The sequence below is a fragment of the Tenrec ecaudatus genome, chromosome X (assembly GCF_050624435.1).
Source record: "Tenrec ecaudatus isolate mTenEca1 chromosome X, mTenEca1.hap1, whole genome shotgun sequence".
Classification (NCBI taxonomy): Eukaryota; Metazoa; Chordata; class Mammalia; order Afrosoricida; family Tenrecidae; genus Tenrec; species Tenrec ecaudatus.
The window spans coordinates 91,703,323-91,722,963 of record NC_134548.1 but is presented as its reverse complement, the minus strand read 5'-3'; the positions used below and the strand labels follow the sequence as shown (position 1 = coordinate 91,722,963).

The 19,641-nt window shown below is 38.7% G+C and overlaps 1 protein-coding gene and 1 pseudogene across 1 annotated transcript in view; one reads left to right on the top strand and one right to left on the bottom strand.

Annotated features, from left to right (window-relative positions):
- The window catches only part of DACH2 (dachshund family transcription factor 2), a 792,597-nt gene that overhangs the window by 558,922 nt on the left and 214,034 nt on the right, over window positions 1-19,641 (bottom strand). The window lies entirely within an intron of this gene.
- On the top strand, window positions 5,250-5,806 carry LOC142434269 (calcineurin B homologous protein 1 pseudogene; annotated as a pseudogene).

The following is a 19,641-nucleotide window of genomic DNA, read 5'->3' as shown; positions in this document are numbered from 1 at the left end:
ACCAATGTTCCCGGAGGGACATGAGAGCTTGGGAGGTAGGGGAAGGAAGTGTTGGCCAACACAGGGACAAGGGAAAAGCTCGTGGTTCGACACCAGTGCCAGGACGGGGAAGGGAGGACTGGTAGGGAGTTACCAAAGGCAAGGTAACTGAGAGGAATTACTGAAACCAGAATGAAGGCTGAACATGGTAGGACAGGAGGAAAATATAAGGAAATAGAGGAAAGGAATAGGAAGCAAAGGGCATACATAGAAGCCTAAATACAAACATGTACATATGTAAATATATTTATGATTATTGGGGATATAGACCTATGTACATATATTTATAGGTTCAGTAGTAGGGTAGCAGGTGGACATTGGGCCTCCTCGTGTACACTTCCTCAATACAATAGCACCTTGCCCAGTTAAACGGTCATTCCATGATACCCACCTTCCCGACATGATCACTGAAGACAGACGTGTGTATAAGCAAATGTGGTGAAGAAGCTGATGGTGCCCAGCTATCAAAAAGATATAGCGTCTGGGGTCTTAAAGGCTTGAAGGCAAACAAGCGGCCATCTATCTCGGAAGCAACAAAGCCCACAGAGAAAAAGCACACAAGCCTGTGTGACTACAAGGTGTTGAAGGGATCAGGTAGCATACACCAAAGAACAAAAAACATAATTCTGTGATTACCTTCCCCACATAAACGCTGAAGACGAATGTGTGCATAAGTAAGTGTGGTGAAGAAGGCTGATGGTGTCCAGCTATCGAGAGATATAGTGTCTGGGGACTTGGCTTGAAAGTAAACAAGCGGCCATCTAGCCCAGAAACAACAAATCCCACTTGGAAGCAGCATGCCAACATGTGTGATGGTGAAAGGCAGAGGGTACCAGGTTTCAAACAACAAAGGTGGGGGTGGGTGGGAATCACATCACCGTAAATAAGGGGGAGTGTGTGATGGGGACCCAATGCCCATCAGTAGACAGCTGGACATCCCTTGCAGAGGGTTAGTGGGGAGGAGATGAGTCACTCAGGGTTCAGTGTAGCAACAGTGAAACTCAAAACATTCCTCTAGTTCTTGAACCTTCCTCCCCCCAATTATCATGATCCCAATTCTACCTTGTGGACCTGGTTAGACCAGAGCATGCACAGCGGTACATATGGGAAATGGAAATACAGGGAATCTAGGATGGATGAACCCCTCAGGACCAGCGGTGAGAGTGGCAACACCGGGAGGGAAGTGGGTGTAGAAAGGGAGAATCGATCTCGGGGATCTACGAGTAACCTCCTCTCTGGGGGATGGGCAACAGGAAGGTGGGAGAGGGGAGACGCCGGGCAGTGTAAGATAAGATAAAATAATAATTCATAAACTAGTAAGGGTTCATGGGGGAGGGAGGAGCGGGGAGGAAAGGGGGGGAATGGAAAATGAGCTGATTCCAGGAACCCAAGTAGAAGGCGAATTTTGAGAATGACAAGGGCAACGAATGTATAAGGGTGTTTTACTCAATTGATGTATGGATTGTGATGAGAGTTGTATGAGCCCCAATAAAATGATTTATTAAGTTTTAAAAAAAGAAGAAGAACCTTGTAGGAGGCCTAACACTTACTAACCTGAAAACCCGACTACATAGCCACAGTGGTCAACACAGCCTGGTACTGGTACAAGAGATTTATATGGCAATGGATCATAACAGAAAACTCAACCATAAATGCAGCAGCCTCAAAGCAACTAAACTTTGACAAAGGACCTAAAAAGATACAGTGGGACAAAAACAGTCTCTTCACACATCGTGTTGGACCAACTGGATATCCTTATGCAGAAGAATGAAACATGAACCACATCTCTCCCTATGCACAAAAAAGAACTGAAGATAAATTAAAGACATAAGTGTAAAAGACAAAGTCTACATGCTCATCAATGGGATAGCTGGAACAAACGTAAGGTCCCTATCACAGGGCACACATAGACTACCAAGTACAATGAAGCAGGCACACACAGCAGAGGACAATGTAGATGATGGGACACGCTGAAATTACATCACTATGTATCTCAAACGTGTTCACCAAGTGAGCAAAATAAGAGCCCATCGATTGGGAAAACAATTTAACAACACATCGGCCAAGGGGCTAATCATCAAAATATACAGAACTCCACAAAAGCTCAAGAAAATAATAAATGACCCAAGAATTTAGAAAAAGACATGAACAGATAGTTCACCAAAAATGAAGTACAAAAGATGAACAAACACATGAAAAACGCTCATGATCAGGGAGCATGGAAAATGCTCACCATCAGGGAGATGCAAATTAATACAGCAATGAAATTCCATTTTATACCCTCAATGCTAGCTCGATTTTAAAAAAAACAAATTCAAGAGAGAATGTAAAGAAAATGGAACTTGTATCACTTTTGGTGGACTTGTAAATACAAACAAACTACTATGGAAAACGATATGGCAATACTAAAAGCAACTGAGAATTGAAATCCCATATGGACCAGCAATACCACTATTAGGCATGTGCCCCAAGGAAATAAGAGACGTAACTCAAGTGGATGTATGCTCTCCCATTTTCATAGCAGCAGAGTTCACAATAGCAAGAAACTGGAAGCAGCCCAAATGTCCAACAATGGAAGAATAGATTAAGAAAGTATGGTACACACACACAATGGAATATTATGCATCCCTAAAAAATAGTGATTAAACCCCACATGACCTAGAAGGTCCTAGAAACTCTTATGCAGAATGAAATCAGTCAATCAGAAAAGCACAAATATTTTATGAGTTCACTACTATATAAAGAAGCACAAATTAAACAAATCTTAGAGACTAATTCCAAAACAAAAAGGTAAAAAGTCTACCTAGTGGCCATGAACCATACATCACGCCCTTTAAGTGCACGTGAGAAGAATCACCTCAAAAAAGTACACCTCATATGGGTTGGGTCACTCCTCCAAAAAGAGGGGAAAGGAAGAAGCTACCTGCCTGCGGCTATACAGCACTGAAACAAGGCTGTGACAAATCACCACTCCTCCCCAGGAAAGAGATGAGCACCTTATTGGAAAATTAAGTTACGACCAGGGGAGAGAAATATCTACATTTTAGGGGAGGATATTTCTGTTGGTGATTATGGTGGATAAATAGGGAGGAGCAAGCTCACATCAGAAAGGATGCTAACAATAATTGTAGGGAATGTAAGCGGAGAATAATAAACCTGATTTCATGTTCCTGGATAGATACTTTGTACAATTTATATCCAACCCTAGGTATGCAGCCTGGCATGGAGTAGGCACCTCAGATCCTCACATGCAACACAGCATTCCTCAAGGGCCACATTAAAAGGACTCAGCACACTGACTAAACACATTAAGCCCTACCCCCCAAATTATCTGTACCCTTGGAGTTAGGATTTAAATACTCTGATGGGGCAGAAAGCAAACGATGGCCATCCCAACCCTGGAAATGACAGTCATTGGATTTTGAGTGGGATTCCTGGCTTAGTGATTGTCCAATGAAAGGGGCTCCAGAACGACCGTATATTTTGTACCTTAATGCCCTCCTTGCATTAATAAGACAAGTTTTAATCTGATAACCAAGGATCTGCACTTATAAGAAATAACAAGAAAATTTCCACTAGCACCAACTCCCATGCTCAATTTAAAGGGAAACAATCAATTGAGAAATCAATCTGTACAAAACAATTCAGGAATTACAGTTCACAGTTGGATTATACTAGCATAAAAACTCCTCATATTAATATTATCTTCAATTCTATGTCATCGGAAAAATTATTGAAGTGAGTGGCAATGTTTTTCTTTTGGGTTTATTTGTTTTTCTGCCATTTGTTGGCTTATGTTTTTCTCTGTTGTCGTGCTTGTTGGTTTTAGTGTTTGTCATAATAGAAGTGGCAAATAAACCAGAGTCGTTAATACCCGGTGGACAAGCAGATGGTTTGGGGGCTCTCACTTAATTCAAGCCCAAATATAATAACAGTTAGTTTTTGTGTGGCCCTTCATGAAGAGATCACTGAAGATAAGTTTGCTACAGCAAAGTGTGGTGAAGAAAGCAGATGGTGTCAGAATATCAACTGGGATAGTGTTTGGAGTCTTAAAGTCTTATATTGAATCAAGTAGCCATCTAAGCGGGGTGTAATCTAAGTCCAGATCAATGAAGCACAACAGCCTATGTGATCCAAAGAGAATGATAACAAAATCCAAATATGATGAAGGGAAAATATCAGAGCTTAAATTGTGAACACCAAATTTGTCGAAGGTTATGGAAGACGGTGGGAGCACAAAATCCATCTACAGAGTATCTAGTCAGATTAAGAGCTGTATGAGCCCCAATAAAATGCTTTAAAAAATAAAAAGAAATAAAAATATATAAACTTCCAGTTGCTACATTGAAAGATTCTATGGGCTAAATTTCGAACAATGTAGAAACCATCAAAAGAAAATAGAATATTATAAAAAGATACAGAGTCACTGTATCAAAAAGAACTAGTCAACATTCAACCAATTCAAGAGGTAGTGTATGATCACGAGCCCATGGTACAGAAGGAAGAAATCAAAGCTGCACTGAAAGCATTAGCCAAAAACAAAATTTCCAGAATTGATGGAATATCAATAGAAATGTTTCAACAAGCTGATGAAGCACATACTCCTCCATGCCAAAGAAATTAAGAAAATAGCTATTTGACCAACTGACTGGAAAAGTTCGGTATATGTGCCCATTTCAAAGTAAGGTAACCAACAGAATGTGTAAATTATAGAACAATGTAACTTATATCTCATCATGGTAAAATTCTGCTGAAGATCCTCCGACAATTGCAGCAGTACATTGATAGGTAGCTCAATGTTCAGGATTCCAGAAGTGTAGGCAAATGGATATCATAGATAATGTCAGATGAATCTTGGCTAAAAGCAGAGAATACCATAAAGATGTTTACTTGTGCATTATTGACTATGCAAAAGGATTAGACTCTCTAGATTATAACAAACTATGGCTAGCCTTGAGAAGATTGGGAATCCCCAGAACACTTCAGTGTGCTCATGAGGAACATGCACATGGATCAAGAGGAAGCTGTGCAAACAAAGCAAGGGAATGCTGCCTGGTTAAAATCAAGAACGGGGCCTTCTCCCTTCTTGACTCCTAGCCGTTCTGCCTGTCCTTCTTCATTCCTTGGTGTTGTTGTTGTTTTGTTTTGCTTTGGAGTTTATTTCCATTGCTTCAGGTGCGTCTGCTCCTGAAGGAGCTCTGGGCCAGGGGATGCAGTCATGGGCCTCCACATTATTGTGGGAGGAAGGGCTCAAGGGGATCAAGGAGACTGGCTTTTTGCACAGTCCGATCACCTTCCTCTACAGTCGATTCAACAGCTTAGATGAATATTTCCAGTGAATTCTAGAAATTGCCATCAATCTGTTGGGGGGACCGGATCACCAATGCGTTCTTTCCAGAGGAAGAGGAACAGGTAAACTTCCGTGGGTTCATGAGAACTTTGGCTACTTTCTGACCCATTGAGGATAATGCAAACAACAAAGACACGAGCAGACCACAACCACTCAACAGCCAAAGCAACACACTGCATTTTGATTTTTGACTATTTGATTGGGATAAAGATAACAAGATTTCCGGAAATGAGCTGTTACAGGTTCTTCACATGATGGTTGTAGTGAATATCTCAGATGAGCAATTGGGCAGCATCACTGACAGGACTATCTGGGAGGCCAATCAGGATGGGACAACTCCATATCTTTCACAGAATTTGTAAAGGTTTTGGAAAATTGGATTTAGAACAGAAAATGAGCATCCCATTTCTTCACTAAAGAAATGAGACCAAATTGTCCCTGGCTTTCTAGTATTTATCAATTAAAACTTAAAAAGTCCTTTCATGCACCAGCCCCACCCCCTTCCCATCATTCCCATTCTCCCAAAGTACTACTGTTGCATGAAACCCAGATACTTTCTGGCAACACAAACCTGCCTTTGGTGTAAGGCAAGGCATTACAGAGTGGTACACACAGTCCTTTTCTTTTTGGTAGCCATTCATCGGTTCCCCATTCAGAAAGAGAACCTCCTCGTGTTCTGCTGCAGGCCACGTGTTCGTCCAGTCTGAGAAAATGAGGAGCCATGCCCAGTACCAGCCAGCAACACTCTTTCACTGGATGTCCATAGTCACCGTGCTACCTTCCAGCTAAGCTCTGACTTGCATGTTCCTTCCTCCTCTTGTTTTTTAATGCCCTAGTTTCTTACCTCTCTGTCACCCAATGTACCATTCACTTGCTCTGTTGGTCTCCTTGTTTTTTATTAAGCCTCGGAAACCCTTCTGTTTATGTGGCACTCCAAGCTGTACCTCCTAAATCCTTTCTGACTAGGCAGTTCAATGCCCTGGCAGTGTTTAGATACCGTTCCTCGTAAATGGGTTTCTGAGATCTGGCCTTTTGAGGAAATTTGCCATAGCCAACCCTTCTTTCAGAAGAATGTGGCTGTCTGATGGGCCCCTGCACTTTGTTCAGTCATCAAAGAGCTGCTAGATTGAAATGCTCTTCCTGAAAGATGGTGGCCTTGCTGAGAGGTGTGGAGCCATTCCTCAGAGTACCCGGGCCCAAGTCACTCTGCCTCTGTTTCTCAACATGCAAACTGAAAGGACTCCTCATGTTAGGGCATTTTTTTGACCTTTCAAAAGTTGCCACCTGCCTAGATCTTTTGCTTAGTTTGGGGGCACTGTCACCACCAGAATGGCTGTTTGTGACAATATGCTTGGCAAATTTCTCATGGCTCTTTTGAGAAACCTTGGACACCCTATAAAGCTTCCTGTATTCACACCTCTGCAGGAGGGTTTATACTTCAATGTTATGAGCTCTGGAATGATTTTCACTCCACATTTCCAAGTAGAAAAATTAGTGTTAAGGAAGTGTCTCACGTATCCCATTCCAAGAGATTAAAGATTGTCCTCAGTGTCTTGACAGTTTGCAAAAAAAATTCTTTAAGAATATTACACTTTTAAAGTAGTTATAACGAAAGTCACAGTCAGCACCTAACATAGATCAAAGCACTGAATGTATTGTTAACATTAGCTGCTTGGCAATATTGGCTTCCTAGCTCCTTGTGTGGACCACGAGAAACCCTCAGAAACAAGGAGCCTGTATTGATAACACAACCTGGGAGTAGAATCACAGGCCTCTAAACAAGCCAGAGCAACATGTCTGCCAAAGTCAACTTTGTTTAGAACTCATTGAATGGGGCTGTTGCCAACCTAGCTCCTGTCTCCATGAGTCCATTCATCTATATATCTACCCTTGGCTGACTTTCTGTGACCCGTTGTTTGCTTGCTTGTTTCCTTGCTTTGGAAGGATCTAAGATGTTCACACAATTTCCGGGAAGAGAATTTAAGACGAATGCCACTGAAAAAAAAATGAAATGGAGAAGGGATAGCGAGGAGGGGAGTAGCCAGGCTGATTGGCTAAAGTATAAATGACTGATAATTTCTGTATGAAGCAACATTCTGTGATTAAGTGATGTCAAATATGAATTGTATAAATGGTGAGAATTATCTGATACTGGTCTGCTAGAGAACAACTTCAGAGACTCCTTGCCTCAGATATTTATAGTTTTTATGTTCAAAGCTACCCCTCCCCACCTGGCTGAATAGAAAACTATCTAAATCTACAGTTGTACCTTATTGTTTTCTTTACTCCATTAGTAAATAATTGTGATTAAAAGAAAAATATCAAATCAAGAAAGGTGTGGGTCAGGGTTGTATCCTTTCACAATACCTATGCAATCTGTGTTATGAGCAAATAACAGAGAAGCTGGATTATATGAAAAAGAATGCGACCTCAGGATCATAAGACATTAATACCCTATAATATGAAGGAGACACAACTGGGTTTACTAAAAATGAGCAGGACTTGAAGGGCTTGCTGATAAAGATCAAAGATTATAGCCATCAGTGTGGATAACAACTTAAGGTAAAGAAGACCAAAATTCACACAATTGGACCAATAGGGAACACTATGGTAAATGGAGGAAAGTTTGAAATATTCAAAGATTTCATGTTGCTTGTACATATGATCAGTGCTCATGGACTCAGCAGGCAAATGATCAAATGAAGCATTGTATTAGGTAAATCTGCTGCACAAGAGCTCCAAAATCTTGAAATGCGACGGTGTTACTTTGAGGCCCAAGTGCGCTGACCGCAGCCATGGTATTTTCAAATGTCTTATATACATGTGAAAGTTGGTCATTGAATAAAGAAGACCAAAGAAAATCTATGCATTTGCATTATGGTGTTGTTGAAGAATATTAAAAGAACCATGGACTGTCTTGGAAGAAGTACAGCCAGAATGCTCCTTAGAAACAAGGATGGGAAGATTGCATCTTATGTATTTTGGACATATGATCAGAAGATACCCGTCCCTCCAAGACATCATGCTTGTTAAACCAGAAAAGTACTGAAAAGAAAGAAGCACTTTGACAAGATGGATGTTGTAGTGGCTACAACAATTGGCTCAAACAAGAACAATTGTGAGAATGGCGCAGGACCTGTCAATATTCCCTTATGTTGTACATAGGGTATATATGGATTGGAATTGACTCAACAGCACTGGGTGAAAACCAAAATGATATCTTCAAAAAAGTATATCAATATGTTGATTTTTAGGGGAGTTATTGGGTCAGTTAATGTAAGGCAGAAAAGTCAATTCAGAAGGCTTTGGCAATTATTTTCTTAGAATTCCAATGGATAATCTGGATTGTATCTTTCAAAAGAAAAAAGATGGTCACAGGGGTTTACTACAAAGAGGTTTTAAGGGAATTAAACACTACATTCGTCAGGGAAAAAGCCAAGAAAATTATGCCAATGATGATTTTTCCAGCATGACAATGCATTTGTTCATTCTTTGAGAGTAGCAAGGACTGTCCTACAGGAATTTCATTGAGAAATCTCACTCCATCCACCCTACAGCCTTAATTGTACCCCATTGTGTTAATTTTGGTTCTAAGACTCAAAGAATATTTCAAAAGAACCTGTTTTGAGTCCTTCATGGATTCTCAACCTGCAATCTTGACATGGTATAAATCAGAGTGCATAATTATTCTAAAAGAGTTAGAGAGGTGGAAACAGTGCCTTCAGAAGTGGATAGACCTAGATGGAGGCTATGTTGAGAAACAACAGCTTTACATTTTGACATTATTGCTTAATAAATATTTCTATGATTTTCTAGCAATAATTTTATTTACATATTTGGGTGTAAACCCTTTCTACAATCTGAAAAAAGCACTAGAAATGCTCACTTGTCTATGCCAGGATTTAGAAGTCAGATATTTGGCCAATTGACTGGAAGAGATTCATACTTGTGCCTGTTACAAAAAGGTGGCCCAACAGAATGCTCAAACTCTCAAACTAATTAATTTTTTCTGAAGATCATCCGACAATGGTTACAGCTGTACGTTGGCAGGGAGATTCCGGAGGTTAAGGTCAGAAGAGAAGGATCTGGGAAAAGGGAGACCCTTGATGACCTAAGATGAATCTAGGCTGAAATCAAAGAATGCCATAAAATGTTTACTTGTGTGTTTGGGTTTTTTTTACTATTAGTAGTCATTAGGCTATATGGATCATAACAAACTTGGTAACCTTGAAAATAGCGGGAATTCCAGAGCACGTCATTGTGCCCATGTGGAACTTGTACATGTACCAAAGGCAGTGGTGTGGTCAGAACAAGGGAATCCTGCATAGTTTAAAATCAGGAAAGGTGTGTGTCAGGGTTGCATCATCTCATCACACTTATTCAATATGGAACAAATCACCAGAGAAGTTGGATCATATGAAAAAGAATGGGGCATCAGGCTTGAAGGAAAGTTTATTTTTACCCTGAAACATACAGATGACACAACTGGGCCTGCTGAAAGTGAGGAGAACTTGAAACACTTGTTGGTGAAGATCAAGGACTGCAGTCTTTCAGAATGGATTACAACTCAATGTAAAGAAAACCCAAATCATGCTCAGCCTTCATTTGGGTTTCAGTAATTTCTCTCGGTTACATTGCCCTTGTTCACTCCCTACCAGGCCTCCCACCCCTTCCTGGCCACTGGTTTTGAATCACTTGCTGTTCCCTTGTCCCTGGGTTGGTTAACACCTCTTCCCTTCCATGTCCCCCAGGAACCATCGGTCCCGTTGTTTTCTTCTTCACATTTTTATCCAGCCTATATTGTCTAGGTAGACTTGCAGAGATAATAATATGCACGCAAAAACATGACATCAAACAAAGTGACATAAAAAAAGCAAAGCGACAAAAGCAACAACAAAAGAAGCCAATGACATACAAAATCAAACAGAAAGAAAAAAAGAAAGAGAAGCCTGTTAATAGCTCAAGGACTCTTTGTTGACCTTTAGGAGTGTTTTCCAGTCTGGTCTGATGTCTGTTTTGGATACCCCCTCAGGACTTCCTTGTTCCGCACCCCCTGCTGTTCTATTGCACGCACGCCCTTAGTGTTCTGTTTCGGTGTGGTGGGGTCATCTCGGTCACACATCCCACACTGTGTCTCCAGTATTGTCCCATGTAGAGCTATGGGTCAGTGCGGGATGTTGCATCTCATAGTGGGGCCAGCCATATGGTCCGCTCTGTGCATTGGCTGCTCTGAACGGGGCTATTGTCCTCATGGCTTGGTGGGCCAGGGTGTGCTCTGCTCCCTTCCTCCCCCTTCATTTGCTTTTGCTGCTGTCTGAGTATGGTAGGTCAGTTCCTTTCCCTCACCAGAAGTTTTATTGTCATTCACGGGGCACACCCTTCCATGGTGGGGTCAGGCTGGGTCTGGTTGGGGTTGGCCCTATAGTCCAGTCTTTTTATGGATTCCTCCATGTGTTATGTTTCCCTCCTGGTTAGGCACATCATGTTGGGGTCTGTATGCATATTCTAATTCTGTGGGGACACAACCAATACTCTCCCCCTGGGTGAGTTAGTGCCCTGTTCCCCTCGGGTCATCATCTCAGTTTCTCCCCACCCCCATTTTTCCTTTCCCCTTTCCCCTTCTGTATGTTGAATTCACATGTACCTCCCTGGGTGTGGTCTGACCTCCCCCTAACTACCTATGAAGGCTGAGCATGATAGTGGAACAAGAGGAAAGTAAAAGGAAATAGAGGAAAGAAGTAGGGGGCAAGGGGCATATATCGAGGCCTAAATACAGGCATGTACATATGTACATATATTTATATATGATGATGGGGTAATAGATCTATGTACATATATTTATAAGTTTAGTATTAGGGTAGCAGATGGATATCTGTCCTCCACTAAAGTGCTCCCTCACTACAAGAATATTTTACTCGATTAAATGGACATTCCATTATACCCACCTTCCCAACACGATCGCTGAAGACAAATGTATGCATAAGCAAATGTGGTGAAGAAAGCTTATGTTACCTGGATATCCAAAGATATAGCACTTGGGGTCGTAAAGGCTTGAAGTTAAAAGCAGCCATCTAGCTGAGAAGCAACAAAGCCCACATGGAAGAAGCACACCAGCCTGAGTGATCATGAAGTTTTGAAGGGATCAGGTAGCAAACACCAAAGAACAAAAAATTCATCACTGTGTGCTCACCTTCCCCATACAAATGCTGAAGACAAATGTGTGCATAAGCAAGTGTGGTGATGTAGGCTGATGGAACCCGGCTATTGATCGATATAGTGTCTGGGGTCTTAAAGGCCTGAAGATAAACAAGTGGCCAACTAGCTGAGAAGCAATAAAGCCCACATGGAAGAAGCACACCAGCCTGTGTGATCACAAGGTAGCGAAGGGATCAGGTATCAAGCACCAAAGAACCAAAAATCATATCATCATGGATGAGGGGGAGTGTGGGCTGGTGACCCAGGGCCCATCTGTAGACAACTGGACATCCCTTGCAGAGGGGTAGTGGGGAGGAGATGAGTCACTCAGAGTGCAGTGTGGCAACAATGAAACACACAACTTTCCTCTAGATCTTAAATGCTTCCTCCCCGCCCCCGCCCCCACTATGATTATTCCAATACTAACTTAGAAACCTGGCTAGACCAGAGGATGTACACTGGTGCATATAGGAACTGGAAACACAGGGAATCCAGGACTGATGATAGCTTCAGGACCAGGGGTGTGAGGGGTGATACCAGGAGAGTGGAGGGAAGGTGGGGTAGAATGGGGGAACCGATTACAAGGATCTACATATAACCTCCTCCCTGGGGGATAGACAAAATTAAGTAGGTGAAGGGAGATACAGGCAGTGTAAGATATGATAAAATAATAATTTATAAATTATCAAGGGTTCATGAGAGAGGGGGAGCGGGGAGGGAGGTGAAAAATGAGGAGCTGATTCCAAGAGCTCAAGTAGAAAGCAAATGTTTTGAGAATGATGAGGGAAACAAATGTACAAAAGTGCTTGACATAATGGATACATATATGGATTGCGACAAGATTTGTACAAGCCCCCAATAAAATGTACTTAATTTTAAAAAAGAAAGAAAATCCAAATCTTCACAACTGGCTGAAAAGGTAACATCATCTTAAAAGAAGAAAATATTGATCTTGTCAATGATTTTGTCTTGCTTGTATCCACAATCAATGCTCATGAAATCAGCAGTCAAGAGATCAAAAGACACATTGCATTTGGTAAACCTGCTGCACAAGACATCACTTTGAGGACTGAGTTGCACTTGACCCAAGACGTGGTATTTTCAATTTCTTCATATGCCTGTGAAAATTGGACAGTGAATAAGGGAGACTGAAGAAGAATTGGTACATTTGAATTGTGTTGTTGGTGAAGAATGTTAAAAGTGTCAAGGACTGCCAAAAGGATAAACAGATCTGTTTTGGAAAAGTATGGCCAGAATGCTCCTTAGAGGCAAGGATGCCAAGACTTCATCTTACATACTTTGAACATGTTGTCAAGAGGCGTCAGTCCCTGCAGAGGGACATCATGCTTTATAATTTGGAGGGGCAACAAAAAAGAGGACAACTTTCATTGATAAGGATTGACACCATGGCTACAACAACGGGCTCAAGCATAGGAATGTTGTGAGAATGATAAAGGACCAGGGAGTGCTTAATTTTCTTGTGCATATGGTCACTACGGGTCAGAACCAACTTGATAGCACCTAACAACAACCTGTTCGTGTTAGCACAATTCACAATAGCAAAGATATAGAAGAAACCTAAATGTTCATCAGTGGAAAAATGACTAAACTAGAGGACATAAGTTACCATAAAATGATTCCTAACCCTATATTACACTTAACAATATTACGATAATTCTTTATAATGGCATAGAGTGTACTCAACACTAAATGAAATATTTTATTTCCCCATTGACTTTAGGAGATCAAATTTTGCCTACAATGTCTCAGAGAATTGAAAAGAAAAAAATAAAGAATATAAATTTTAATCCATCTTGACCAACACAATTAATTATTTAGATGAATAAAAGTTGACATGTTAAAAATTTTATTAGCTGCTATATAAATATTATAAGAGTATATAGACATTCAAATATGTAGAGGGAAGATAAACAGATTTCTAGTATAGAGATAAAACATCTGGTCTAGCTCATCAGCTGTTTTATTTTATTGGAATTTATTTTAAGATGAAAATGGCACATACTGCAACAAGTAGCATTAACAGTCTTACAGGATATTATCTTCAGAAGCCAGTGATACCCTCAACTCTAACTTGTACCAAGAGTTTTGATCTTATAAAATGAACACAGGGGCTATGTGTTTGCCTGAAATATGGACGCGATACTTATTATAGGTATAAGAAGTAGGGAAATAGAGTTGATATTAGATTATTTGGTATGTGTAAATTAATGTTTTCCATAGTAAATAAAATCCATATCTTCTGACTTTATATATATAGAGAAAAAACAACAGGATGAATTTAGCAGCATAGCCAGTTATAAGATCAGTAATCAGTTGGATTATTGTATGTTAAGGATGATAATACCAAAAATATGACAAAAGAACAATGTCATTTACAATAACTACACAAAACATAAACTATTTAGGAATAAACCTTACCAGAGAAATAAAAGATGTACAGAAAACTACAAAATAGTCCTTAAAGAACTGAAAGAAACTTATACAAATGAAACAAGCTACCATGTTCCTGGGTAGACAGACTAAATATTGTGAAAATGTCAATACTTTATCAAAATAACTTACAACTTCAATCCAATTCTGATTCAAATCCCCTTACAATTGTCAAAAAATTAGAAAAACTAATTGCCAACTTTATATGGAAAATAAAGAAACTGAGAATAATCAAAATACTATTAAAATTAACTTATTATTTAGCCACAGTAATTAAAATAGCCTGATACAGGTACCATAAAATTACAGACATGAATACCAATACATTAGAGTTGAAAACCCAGAAATAAACCAAATACTTATAGATACCTACTCTTTTATACGAAATAAAAGACATTAAATGGTCAAGAGTCAGGTTTTTAAACAAATGGTGCTGGAAAAACTGTATTTTCACTTAAAAAAGAATTAAAGAAGACCCTTGTACAAAAATAAACTCAAGATGGATCAAGGACATAAATATGAATCACTCATTTATTAAACCATCAATGAAAATACAGGAACAAATACAAGGCCTCTAATACAAGGCATAAAGATAATATCGAACAAAATGAAAAATATCCACACTGTAGAAGACAAAATAAAAACTTGGACCTACTAATAATACAACATTTATTCACATCAAAAGACTTCATCAAAAGAGTCAACACAGAACCCATAGAATGGTAAAAAACATACACTGTAATAATAAAATCGGGCTAATCTCACAAATCTTTAGAAAACTACATCTTAACAAGAAAAATACAAATAAACAAATAAATGAACAAAATGGGCACAAGACATAAATAATCCATTTATCAAAGATGACATATAGTCAGGAACCACACGAAGAAATATTTGTGAACATTAGTAATAAAAGAAATAATAATAATAATTAGATATTTATGTCACACCAACATTTTTGGCAAAAGCAATAAATCAGAAAAATAATAAACTCTGGAGAGAATATGGAGAGATAGGAATGCTTTTAAATTGCTGGTAGGATTGTAAAAGTGCACAATTACTATGTAATTCAGAATGGCATGTCCTTAAAGAAATTCAAATCCAAGTACCTTATGATTCAGCAATCTCTGCTGGGGACATACCCTAAAGAAATTAAGACCAAAACACCAACAGACATATGTAAAACCTGTGTTTTTTTTACACAATTTCCACAATAGAAAACACACGGAAAAAAAACAAAAAAACCCAAGCTTAGGTACATTTATACTATGAAATCATATGCATCAATTTTTTAAAAATGACAACTGTATTAAATACCCCAACTTGGACAAAACTAGAGAGCATGATGTTTATCAAAATCAGTCAATCCTGCAAAACTAAATGTTTAATATCACCATTGTTACAAAAAAAACAAAAAAGAAATATGGTATATATTCTAATAGATAAGACTTTGTTGACTATAAGGAGGCCAGGGACTGGGTGGGAACCGGGAGAGTAAAGGAAGGGGGAAGAGGGGAATTGGAGGGTTTATCAGTATACTGCTGTTGATTTCACTTCTTTTATGGCTGTGTAATATATATAGACACATAGTATGTTTCTTTAAAAACAAACCAAAAAATCCTTCTAGATTTCTTATCTCTGAAACCTAAACTAGTTTGAGTGGCTACAAAGAAAAAAGACCAGGAAAAGTAAAATTGAAATGAACTTGAGTCTTTTGTGACCAGTTGGTTTCTGTAAAAAAGGGGGTGGATGGGATAAAGTTCTGTCCTGACTAGGGATTGGGCAGATAATTGTGCACTGATACTCAAGAAAATAGAATGTACCACCACAACAGTTTTTAATGTACTTGCTTAAAAGAAAGAGGAAGGTCTTCTTTGATGGTACTGGTACTTGAACTTTTGTCGTGAGAGTCTGGCTTAAACTTAAATATAATATAAACAGGGTTTACTTTCAACAATTACTTTCACCATCCCAATTAATCCTTGTTATTCATATAGATATTTCATGAATTATGTGAAACCATAATGAATTCTTTTCCCACTCAACAATAATTGCTTTCTAATATGTGATATGATGAAAATGTAAATTACTAGCACTGAACATAAATTTTGCTTGTTTGTTTACTTTGAAATCTTAAAAGAAGTTTCTGAAATGGTGCCTACAATGGAACTGTAAACTAAAATGTGCTAGAATATTAAAGATAGGGTTGTCTCACTTCATGAGGGGAATTTCTGCATTGTTTAGCAAACAAGAGACTTAACAGTCTTGCCTTTTCAGACCGTTAGTGGGACTTGAGAACATGGGTTTAGCTGGGTAACAAATGCTTGGGACAATACCTAAGTTTTCATCTTTCTTTTCTGTCTTTTTCCTTTCATTCCTCCTGCATCCTTCATCTTTTCTTTTTAGTTTCCCCTTATGTGCCTCTTACTATCTTTCTTCAATGATTTTTTAAAAAACAAGCTAAAGCACGTTAGGAACTTTAGCAATGTAAGAAGGATTATGTTTTTACTTTTCATCATTTCATGTGTGAAATACAAAGCTCATGGTACTCTTGAATTTGCTTTATTGGCTATGGAAAATTAAGTATGACATAATCGCAACACTTCCAACTAATTCTTACTCCCATAAGAATACAGAAACTATAACTGACATATCAATTTCATTCAAATAAGTACATTGATGTTTAGCACCCTCATTTAATTCAAGTTCAATTTCGTTTCTGAGTTCTTTCTTTTTCACTGAAAGAGGAAAGAAACTTGGTAAGCAGAGGAAATAGCTTAAAATACTTTATAATTAAAGATGATAGGACAGTAAATCACTGAACTCCTGGTGACTCGCATAAGTCTATGTTATTACTATCCATAACTATTCTGGAGCCTCCAAAAGAAACTCTTAATAATAGGAAATCTAGACCACAAGGAAACACATTTACAATGTTCATATGTGGGAGTTTTTAGTAACATGTATGGGCCTAGATTTAAATGCTTATGAAAGGAAATAGAATGGTTGAAATGGTTTTCTTGATAGGTCCCCAAGCTTGTTTGTTTCATTAAAAAAAAATCAGCAGCCCTGCCTAGCAATGAAACCTTTCATGTTATAACTGAGAATCTAGGATAGTATAGGTATCTGCTGTGGCAGTCCCCCTAGAGCAGTGGTTCTCAACCCTCCTCATGCCGCAACCCTTTTACACAGTTCCTCATGTTGTGGTGACCCCAACCATAAAATGATTTTCATTGCTACTTCGTAACTGCAATTTCGCTGTTATGAATCATAATGTAAATATCTGATATGCAGCATGTATTTTCATAGTTCCAAATTGAACATCATGAAAGCATAGTGATTAATCACAAAACAATATGTAATTATATATTGTGAAGTATTTATTTCTAATTAAAAATAAATGAAATTTTGTCTTGAAGCATGGTATAGGATAGGTAACAGTACTCATGTGGGTGTATCTGCATGTGGGCGGACCCGCCTGGAAACAGAGGAGCGGTGTCTTGGTTCCTAAGACCATCGGAAATATGTGTTTTCCAATGGTCTTAGGCGACCCCTGTGAAAGGATCATTTGACCCTCAAAGGGGTTGCGACCCACAGGTTAAGAACTATTGCCCTACATCATTGTAGTGTCCCCCAGGGGCAGTGTCACACATTTAGGGAACTGACTTACATCACTGATACAAGGCAAGTGGTTTCTGCAAAAATTTGGGATGATAAAGCAAAATATTTGGAATTTTCATCACAGGTACTGGAGTATAAAAATGATATGATTGAAAGTGATGAATGGTTAAGCAAACCTATATTTCAATGAAATTAGAAAGAGACGATGCGTAGTAGAAAAACTAACAGACTCATTGCCATCAAATTGATTCCAGTCATGGCAACTCTACAGCGCAGGGTAGCACTGCCCCGGGTGTCTCTAAGACTGTAGCTCTGTGGGAAGAGAAAGCACTATCTTTCTCACTGAGCAGCTGGTGGTTTTGAACTGTGGACCTTTTGGTTAGTAGCCCAATGTGTAATCACCATGTTGACATTCGAATTAGGCAAATAAGGCTGGATCAGGATTGAAAGTCAGAAAATATAAATAAAAGGTAATATTTTTCAAAAACATATTGCAACGAAAACGCTAAAAATCCTTGGTGAGATCTTTGTGAACAGACAAGTGAAAATAACGCTAAGATTCCAAGTCTAAGCAACCAGAATGTAATATAATTACTAAGGAAGGCGGCAAAGAGTCAAAGAGGATTTCCGTTTTCAAGGTAGCACAGTAGGTTAAGCTTCGGGCTATTAATCACAAGGTTGGCTGTTAAAACTCACCAGCTGTTCTGTTAGAGAAAGTCTATTCCCATATAACATTACAGCCTAGGACACCAACATAGACAGTTCTGCTCTATCATAAAGGGTCACTATGACTCACACTTAACCATAGTCCTAATCAAAGGACAACCATTGATTATGATGTGGCCCCACTCGATACTTCCCTTCATAAAAAGATGACTTCCACATTTTGTGGGATTGCATTTCTTTGGAGTGGGTATGAATATGAATCTCTTGCAGTGAGTTGGCCAGGTAGCTAGCTTCCAACATTTGAACATAAACAAGGAAGCATTCCCAGTGTTTCATCCATTCGTTGAAGAGTTTCTATTGGTATTCCATCAATTCCTGGAGTTTTGTTTCTCACCAATTGCCTACAGTGCAGCTGCTACTTCTTCCTTCAATACTACAGATTTATACTAAATCACAAGGTTTTCTTTGCACAAGACTTACTATGAATATATTATCAATTTTCAGTAGTCTAGCAAAACACTATCACTTGTAAAATTACTGAAATTTTATTCAAAATGGCTGTATTAAGAAAAATAAAACATACACAAGCAGATGTTTCCATGTATTTTGCCTTTAAATTTTTATAGGGCAAAAAGAATAAGTTATGGTATCTTTCATGAATGGAATTCTGTATACTGTCATCATCCAATGATAGCATAGTGGGTTACGTGTTCTGAAAGTAAATTTAATTTTTATTTATTGTTTAGTATCATAATTGCTAATATCAGCTAATTCTAATTATATTGGAATATTTTTTTCAGATCTCTCTATTTTGGGTACAATAGAGTTATCTGTATAAAATAACATTTTTGAACCTAACCAAACTCACTGCCATCGTGTTGATGTGATTCATAGTGACATATAGAAGAATATGGTAGAACTGCTTCTGCTGGTTTCCGAGACTGTGACTCTATATGGAAGTAGAAAGTCCATCTCTCTATGCACAGGAGCTGGTGGTTGCGAACTGCAGACCTTGCGGTTAACAGCCCAGTGCTTAACCACTATATCACCAGAGATCCATTAAGGAACACGTATTAATTTTAATTTATTCTCTTGTTACACATGTATACAAACAGTAGCTAAATAGACATAACAAAACTATTTTACAAATCAATTCATACTCATTAAGAACTGCAATCACCATCTGTCTCATTTTACTCTTTAGGGATTCAAATATTTATTGAAACAGAATGCTAAATTCTACATGTATATGTAAGTATGTATGCATAAATAGAAGTCATACAAACAGTTTATTCTTGTATAAAATACTGTATTATAAA